Source organism: Pholis gunnellus (assembly GCF_910591455.1).
Source record: "Pholis gunnellus genome assembly, chromosome: 9".
NCBI classification, from domain to species: Eukaryota; Metazoa; Chordata; class Actinopteri; order Perciformes; family Pholidae; genus Pholis; species Pholis gunnellus.
Window position 1 is genome coordinate 18,788,284 of NC_136535.1, and position 8,592 is coordinate 18,796,875.

Consider the following 8,592-nt stretch of genomic DNA (forward strand, 5'->3'; position numbering starts at 1 on the left):
TAAAGCATAACCACACATGTTGCGACACACCGGAATGTGACTTTTTCCTGCAACTATTCAAGGTATAAATTCTGTTTTGATGTGCTTGAGAAATGTTTGACTTAAAGCCACGATCTAACACAAAAGCTCTGTTTTCATGGGACCGTGAATGTTAAAGAGTGCCGATGGGGCGGAAATGTTGTGACCAGTGTTTGAGCGTCTCACACGTCTATAGTACAATCACTCCTCAGGCTGTGTGTGGCCACAATTTCCCTGAACAGACTCATAAACATAACTTTATGGTGTTTCCAAGCTCATTTCAGGTTTTAAGTGTGACACTGCTTTTGTCCGTCCTCTGAAGGAGGTTTCACTCTCCCATTCTTCACATTCTTCTGTCTCCTCAGATCTTTCTTTTATTGCGTTGTTGTGCTCCGGCCTCTCGTCTTGCCAGAATGTGGCGGCCCTCGTCTCTTCAAAGTGCCCACATCAATAACAAGATAACTAGCTGCTCGCTGCTTATGTGGCTGGCGATCATTTTGCAGCTTAAGAGCTGCAGAGAATTGGAGGCAAAATGGATGCTGTGAAGAATGTTAATGTGTGTTGAATGAGAACACTGCCTCCCTCTGGCAAGAAGAGCTACAGCCTCTTGCTTTGAAGTTTTTTTTTTCAAAGAGGCCTTTTCATGTTGTCTTAAACAGTCTTAACTCCTCATGATGAGAATCATTACTTTCTGTGTGGCAGGAGGGAAACAGATTGTTCTTGCTGCCGTCGTTGGCTTGTTTTGGGGTAAAAGGAAACAAGAGGCTGAATTTCGTGCACACAGATGCAACATTGATCAGCCACAATCCTTTGATATAATCTGACCACAGTACTGATAATCATCTCCGCACTAAAGTTTTATAACACCGCGTAAACAAAGCCTTCTGCCCCCCCGTCTCTTCCAGCTCACTGTACACAAGCTCCGGCGTTTTGATGCCCCTTTGTCTCGTGCCTCTGCTGAGTGAACACTCTCGCAATCGCTCTCCGCTGTGCTCTTGTGTCTTTGACCCACTTACAGGAGTGTATCGCCACAGAGGGGCCCTGTGGGGGCCCAGAAAGAGCCACCCCCCCCCCCCACCCCCCATCAGCCTGCGTCTCTGCTCCACCGAGGCGTCAGTCAGTCAGTCAGTCGGCTCACAATACAACTCTGTGAGCGCTCCAGCTGGCCGCTCTTCATCCTCGAAGCCCCAAAAACCGCCTGTCTATTCACCCGTCAGAGGCCCACACGCTTCAGGTCCGGCTGGGGTGGGGAGCAGTGCCAATACTGGCTTCTGATCAGATCGTTCTTATTCGCTCGCTGTCTCTGCCTTACTCTCTTTTTTTCTCTCTCGGCTGTCGCGTTAATACGAGAAAACATCGCTTAAGACGTAAACAGCTTGCTGAGGATATAACTTGACTGAAAGCACATGGCCTGTTTCGATGTGTTCCGACAAGCTGTAGCTTATGTCTCACAAGTGAGATTGACATTTTCATCGATTAAAACTATGGCTTCACAAAATGAGAATCAAGGTTTCACATTTAAATCTGAATTTAAAGGTAAGGTAAGCGGAGAATGTGGGGAATCTCTAGCGGCTATACAACTCCAAAAATGCATACCACTCACATATCTGCCAAATATAAAGCCACATCAGCAGGCGCTTAGCTTAGCACAAAGAAACAGCGGGAAACATCTAGCCTGGCTTGTTCCAAAGGTAACTACATCACCTCTAAAGCCCACTAATCCGTACAAACGTGTACAATTACATTTTGTGGTTGTGCAGAAAAGTGAATAATCATATTTTCCCTTTTATACTGAACTAATCAGTCTATCCGTAGACTTCATGTAATCTATCCCGCTCTTGAGGAGCAGCAGATACTGTTTATCTTCTGCTTCAGTTAAAGGCTGAAAACTGATTTTAACAGTTCAAAGTCATAAAAGTAAGAGAGTATAGCAGGAGCAGTGAGGAGACAAGGGAGACAGAAGAGGAAAGGAGAAAGGAATGCATGTGGAGGAGGGGGGGGGGGGGGATGAATAGGTGACAGGAGGGAAGACACGGCTCATCTGGTCAGGCATCTTGCACCCAGATGTTGAAGGGAAGAGTTTAGTAATCCAGCTCCGTCACATCCTGCTGGCCGGGGCCAAAATAACAGCTCAGAAAATAAACAACTGACCAAACTGTCTCATGGGTTGAGAATGAGGTCACAGACACAAATAGATAGATGAAAAGAAGAAAAGAAACACTTTTTTCCTAAAATGATCTGATATGAACCATTGAAGACTCGACTTCTGCTGTTGTTGCCTTCTTTGTCCACCTGGTGTCGTCGTAGCTCAACATTTAAAACCTGTGCTCTGCGCGCTGTCTGAAGAGGGATTGATTTTCCAACATGCTAATGCACACATTGTAAATTGTAAATTGGTTCTTCTGTTGCGTTAAATGGAGATACTGGAGACTGCTGGATTCCGCAAAAGGCCAGATGTGGCCATAAAGGTGTGGGTAGTAAGAATTGTACTGATCTGGCAGGTTACGTGAGTGACTAGTCTGGTAGAACAAGCCTGGCCACCACAAACCTGGATGATATTTGCACTGTTGTACCACAATGAGTATTTCAGGAATCAAAGAAGCCCATTGAATTAATATACGTAACCCAAATCTAGACTTGAGCGTTTGCTTCCTTTATCAGCTATTGAACTGGATGAGCATTCTCTAAGGTCGGATAAAGACACAATGAGACTCAACAGTGTTGTGGGAATTTCAAACATTTTATTTCCAGTATGCATTTTTTTTTTTTAACAAGTCAAAGGGTTGAGGTGCATAGTCATGAAGGGAGCATGAGCAACATGGTCACAAACACAGACAAACAGCTGAATAATCAGAGGAACGTTGATCCAGTAAACCTGGGGTTGCAGACGTCTAGTGTGTGTGTAAAACGGACTGTGCCGATGTGAGCAAAATATAGTATTTTGCTGCAAGGTATCGACTTACTATAAAATACTATAATTTGTTATTTTGATTAAGACTAAATAACATTAACAGCCGCTAGAACATTGTTGAAAATTGTTTAAATTTCAGTACTGCAGTGGGAAGGTCAGTGTTAGCCTGTGCTTCTAATTCAAATCTCCAGCTAGCTAGCTAGCTAGCCTTGGTCTATGAGATAATATCTTTTAAAAGCTATAGGAGGCAGTTTGCTAGGCATGATATATACTATTGACACACAATAGGTCACAATATGCATCACAGTTTGGCATCGCTAACAATAATTTGAAGTTCACTATCTTTCTTCAAATGATTGTGACAATTCGAATTATTCAAATTCTGACAAGGAACACAATTGTGTTAGTGCCAGAATTATAACATATCATTTTATTTATCATCCCCTTGAATCAGGATTGTAGTAAAGTTGACTTTTCTGCTGAACTACACTGACATTAGATCAGTGTTGAGATCTTTTGATTTGTGTGGAATGTGGGAAACGGAGAGCAGACGTCAGACTCTTGGCTTGGCAGTGTGAGTTTCAGCTGCTAGAAATACAGAAGTAGTATAGAGCGATATTCTCTACAGTTTAGTACTGAAATACCATTAATAGAGCGGTAGATGGTAATACAACATAATTACTGTAGTGTAAGTGTACTAAATAAGTTGTGTGTCATTGTAGTAAGTAGTGTAGTAACAACAGCAGACGTGAGACTCTTGGATTGGCAGTTTGAGTTTCAGCCGCTCTGGCAGTAAGAGCAATACTAACTCTGAGTAATCGTAGTGGTCAGTCAGAACTCTTTGTTATTTTAATGAGTAATTTGACAGTAACACTAACACTGAGAGCAATTTGATAAAGGATTCATGTTTGTACAAATTGTTGCATGTATCCTTTTCCTAAAATATTTAGTGTAAACTTCACATCACTCCTTTTTTTAAAAATGTAGATACAATGTCAAATGGGCACCGGGGTTAACATTATGTCTATTTGTAAACAATTAATAGCATTATCTAAAGCAATTCGCAACAATTTAAACACTATTGATATTATGTTTATGTTGTTTTAAGTATGGAAATTGTAGCAATGATTTTATAAATTCATTATGCAGTCATTTCGATCTGTATCAAAATCTGCATTTTGAAATTGAATGTCTCATCAGCTTCCACTAGAAGGTCTAGCAGATTTGTTCGATTGTGTGATTCACGCGCTCACTTTTGAATGAGTGTAAAATGCCTTTCACCCTGTTCTTTCCCACAAATACTTGCAGGCCATCGCTCTAAAAGAAGACCCACCTTTCCATCACTCTGACCTGGTTTAAAGGGTAAGAAAAGTTGGAGCAGTGTGGGGAGGTGTTTATCAAGCATTGACAGAGCTTCAGTTGATTGAAGGCGATGTGAAGGGTTAAATGGGACCATACAGAGACACACAGAAATGTTACTGTACTGTGGTCCTAGACAACATATACTTATATGAAGTTATATAAAATGCACACATGCTAAAAATGCATTGGTTATTAGTCAGAAGCAGCATGATTCATTTCATTCATTTCTTTAAGGAGCTAGGTCATCTAGGGATTGTCTTGGATGAGGGTTGGGTTTTTTTTTTTATAATACGTTTTCTATTTTTTATTTTCCCACCAGCAGAGGGAGCAGAAGCAGAACAGGCACCTGTGTTTCAGCCGCTAGTAAGATAAAACAGTCCACTGGTGACAGCGCTTTCTCTGAGCTTGTACATTTGTCTAACATATATACAAACATACGGACGTACTTTGCATTTTACTCATGCCTTTGGTGTCCCTTTGTTGTCTGCTTTGGCTCCTGTATGTCCATTTTCTGTGTTGTCATTCCCTGAGCTCACCAGGCACTCTTTGCTGCAGGGGACAGTGAAACCAAAAGGTTATGATGAACACCCACAGAGGGAGGAAACACAAGTGATAAAGGCGACATATACTGCAGGGATTTTTTACATCGCCTTACCCTCACAGACCCTAATAATAATCTTGTGTTCGACACAAATTGGAAATAGGTAATTAGGATTTTACTGAAAAACATATCAAGGAAGTTAACTGAAAGCTAAGGAGAACTTAAAATCCAAGAACTTAATGTCTCTCGCCACTTGTGCAACATTTTGTGTACATGCATGTATCATATTTCATAGATGTCTGCTTTGCAACTCACTACTGACATAACAATTGCGATAGATGTGAAAAGATGAAGTAGAGAAGCCGCTTGTCTTTCTTTTTCAGACCAGATAGGCCGGCCTCTCTGGTGTTTATCAGCTGCAGTCACACTGAGTAGCCACATATTATGTCGATGATATGTCTGCATGATATGTGTGAGTTACACATTTATTGCTAAGTGGTAGAAAATGTCCCGTTAACATGGACAACAACGGTCTAGTCACATATTAACCTAGTCAAGATGACAGTTTTGATTAGAAATTAAACTAGTAAATACATACTTTAATCTTAAGTGACATTACTGAAGGTCATGTTATAATTAATTCATTGTTTTGTTTGTACACATCCTAAAAAAATGTGAACGGGGCTTTTTCGGTCATTATCTGGGTCATTATTTTATTTTATTAAATTTGTTTTTTTAATGAAAAAGGTAATAGAGCAATTGACTAAAACATCCATATAGCAAGTACAGTCAGTCATATGCTTGATAAGAAGCATATTACTGTCAACTGTCAACTATATTCTGTATTTTCATCCTGTGTTATTATTATAATAGTCAGTGACCTACTCACTTCTTCTCATCATCCTTCAGCAGAAAGTGAACAACCAAGGTCTTTATCACCATGACCAAGATACTCAAACCAATGACTCCACCAACCACTGATGGTGGCAATGATGGTTGTCAAAGTCGTGTCAACCTCCTTCACTGGAAAGAGGGAGAGAGGGAAAGACATTGTGAGGGACAAAGAGTGAGATGAGACACCAGCAGGGAGACACTGTGCATTTGTATCTGTCTTAAGGTACAAGCACTTGTAAGCAGGTGTAATCTAAAGCTAGGTGGTTTTTTTTGTGTGCCAAGTGCGTGCAGCTGCATGCATTCATGTGTCACATACTTTGGTCCACCACTATAAGAGTGTAGACAGCACTGTGGTTGCGGTACTTCTCTTTTGGGTTCCTGGCGAAACAGATGTACTCTCCCTGATCTTCGAAGGTGATGTTCCACAGCAGGATGGAGATGTTGTTGCTCTTTGAGGAGCCGACAAACTCCACACGCTCATGGTACACATTGATCTTGGGCTCCACGCCCTCAATGGGAATCACCGCTTCACATAACTACACACACACACATACACAGAGATGGGTAGTCAGATCAAATTCCATAAGCACGTAGATCTACATTAGCATGTGTTAATGTGAAGAGCCCAAGGCATGCAACACAGAAAAGGTCAATAAAGGCCGTTTTTGTGTTTTGTTTGTACAGTATGTCCAAGTTGCTCTTGCTTGCACATGAGTGTGTGTGTGTGTGTGTGTGTACGGTACCGTTAGCATGGTTCCATTGTCATTATAGTGCCAGTTGAAGTAGAGGTTTTTGATGCCAATGCAGGAGGCGTAGGTGCAGGGCAGCAGGACGGTGGAGCCATTAAGTGCTTCAAGGTAAGTCACTTTACCTGTCGAGACCTCCAGTCCACCAACACTCCATACACCTGAACCAAGGGAGAAAGGAAAAGATTAAGAAAAAATACAAAACGTAAAAGATAGTACAAAAAGAAAATATAGTATGGCACATATACAGTATGGACCAAAAACAACGCATTCTGGTTCGAAGTTGGGTCAATTATAGTTCAGGTTTCTTTGCTTTCAAACCCTGTTTTAGAGCATAAATGATAGTAATGTTTGTATGCTGGCTCACTTGGCTGGGCTTTTACTGCAAAAGATGAGTGCAACTGATGAGTAATGGCATTACAATGTTAAAGTACATGTATGCTTATGTGTTTGTGAGAAACTTGCCATCTATAGAAGAATTTCGCACCGCAGGTTTTTGCAGCTCTGTGAGGACATCAGTGATAACAAAACCTCATTAGAGCAAAATCCCTCAAGTCATTTTTGGATGAAATCCCCGTTTACTTTAGCACATTGGGTGTTAAATGCTCTGGACACACTGTAATCATTTGGGGTGCTCACTTTTGAAGTTGAGATAAATAGCCATTTTTTGGCACTGCCATTCTGCGATAGGCAATTTACTGCGATTAAGTTGCCCAACACCAAGTGCAACTGTGGATGTTAAAAATGTATATAGAATGAAAACAAACACTTCCAGTATCATAACACAAGGACCAGAGAAGAGAGCAAAAATCAAACACTGACGAGAGACTAGAGACAATTTTGCAATCCCACCAGTTGCGACACCAAATCTGGCCAGGGGCGTAAAGTGGGCGACCAATGGCCCCTTCCCCTCTTGCTACCCCCCCCCCCCCCCCCCCCCCCCTCCTACTTCAAACACCCTTGCTCAGACCACACCCATCTTCAAACTTGTCCTTCATTTTGATCTCGACTATACACCTATTCCTGCTACGGTATGTGTCTCCAGGACCACATTTTGCCATGATAACTCACACACAGACTATATATGCTGTCACAGCATATACTGTAATGCAGTGTAATGCAGTGTGTAGCAGGCCTGGATGATATAGTAAGCAAGTGGATGTCTCATTAGTGTTTTCCCCCTCTTTCTTTCTCCTTTGTCTTTTCTCTGAACCGAATGCGACGAGGCTGTAAAAGCAAATATGTGAATGCAGCAACAAGTAAAGATCACCTGTGCCATCACCATACATTTTAGCCTTAAGATGTGGACAGCGAATGATGAGACAGGGGAGCCAAAGCAGACGTGATAGACAAGCAGATGTTTGTGTGGAGTAATAAAAAAAAAAAAGACTATAGACTATTACTGTGAAAGCTGTGAACCACCCACCTAGAGCCGCATACACAAATACTTAAGCAAGAGAAAGGAAGGTGAAGAGGGCATAAAAACAAGTTGAAATGTAAAGACAACATGAGGCATGTGGTATGAAAATGCTATACAGAGGAAAGAAGTACAATGTTGTTGTGTAATGTTGAGATATAGTGGAAGAGGGAGGAATGACAGGGCAGCTGAAGGTACAGAGAGAAGTATAACTCACCGAGCAGCAGTGCAACTGCCAGACCAGTGTGAAGTAGATCCCCTGATCTCAGCCGACCAGAGACACTTGAACCGGTGCTGTCCACTGACGCCATGACACCACTTGTCTGTCCGTCTGTCTGTTTGTTTGTCTGTCTATGTGTGTGTACAAAACGTGTGCCTTTGTCAAGTCTGTCCCCCGTCTGCCAGTCTGGTCGGCCTGAACTGTGTCCAATCTATGCAAATGTGTTTGTGTGTGTTTGTCTCATGTGTCTCTGGAGCAAGGCGGGACACTGAGCTGTGCAGCTGAAGTCCTGCTCTCAGTCCCTCCCTCTTCTCTCCTCGGAGGCAGGGGGCGATAACTGCACGCACATACACACATGTCTCTTTTCCTCCCATCCTCTCTGGTCCTTTCTCCGCTGATAGCCGAACCAGCTGTGGCTCCAGCAGCACAGCTGCCCAAGCTCTGCACCTCTCATACACACATGCATGCCTGTGTGCTTACACT

At 42.2% G+C, this 8,592-nt stretch overlaps 1 pseudogene across 1 annotated transcript; it reads right to left on the reverse strand.

Moving 5' to 3' along the window:
- Positions 1-2,749: 2,749 nt before the first annotated feature.
- On the reverse strand, positions 2,750-8,312 carry LOC306701494 (sodium channel regulatory subunit beta-4-like; annotated as a pseudogene). Its single transcript, XR_013767710.1, has 5 exons — positions 8,107-8,312; positions 6,470-6,633; positions 6,043-6,262; positions 5,722-5,855; positions 2,750-4,840 (listed from the first exon to the last, which is right to left on the reverse strand). The product of XR_013767710.1 is annotated as a sodium channel regulatory subunit beta-4-like (transcript).
- Positions 8,313-8,592: the final 280 nt, after the last annotated feature.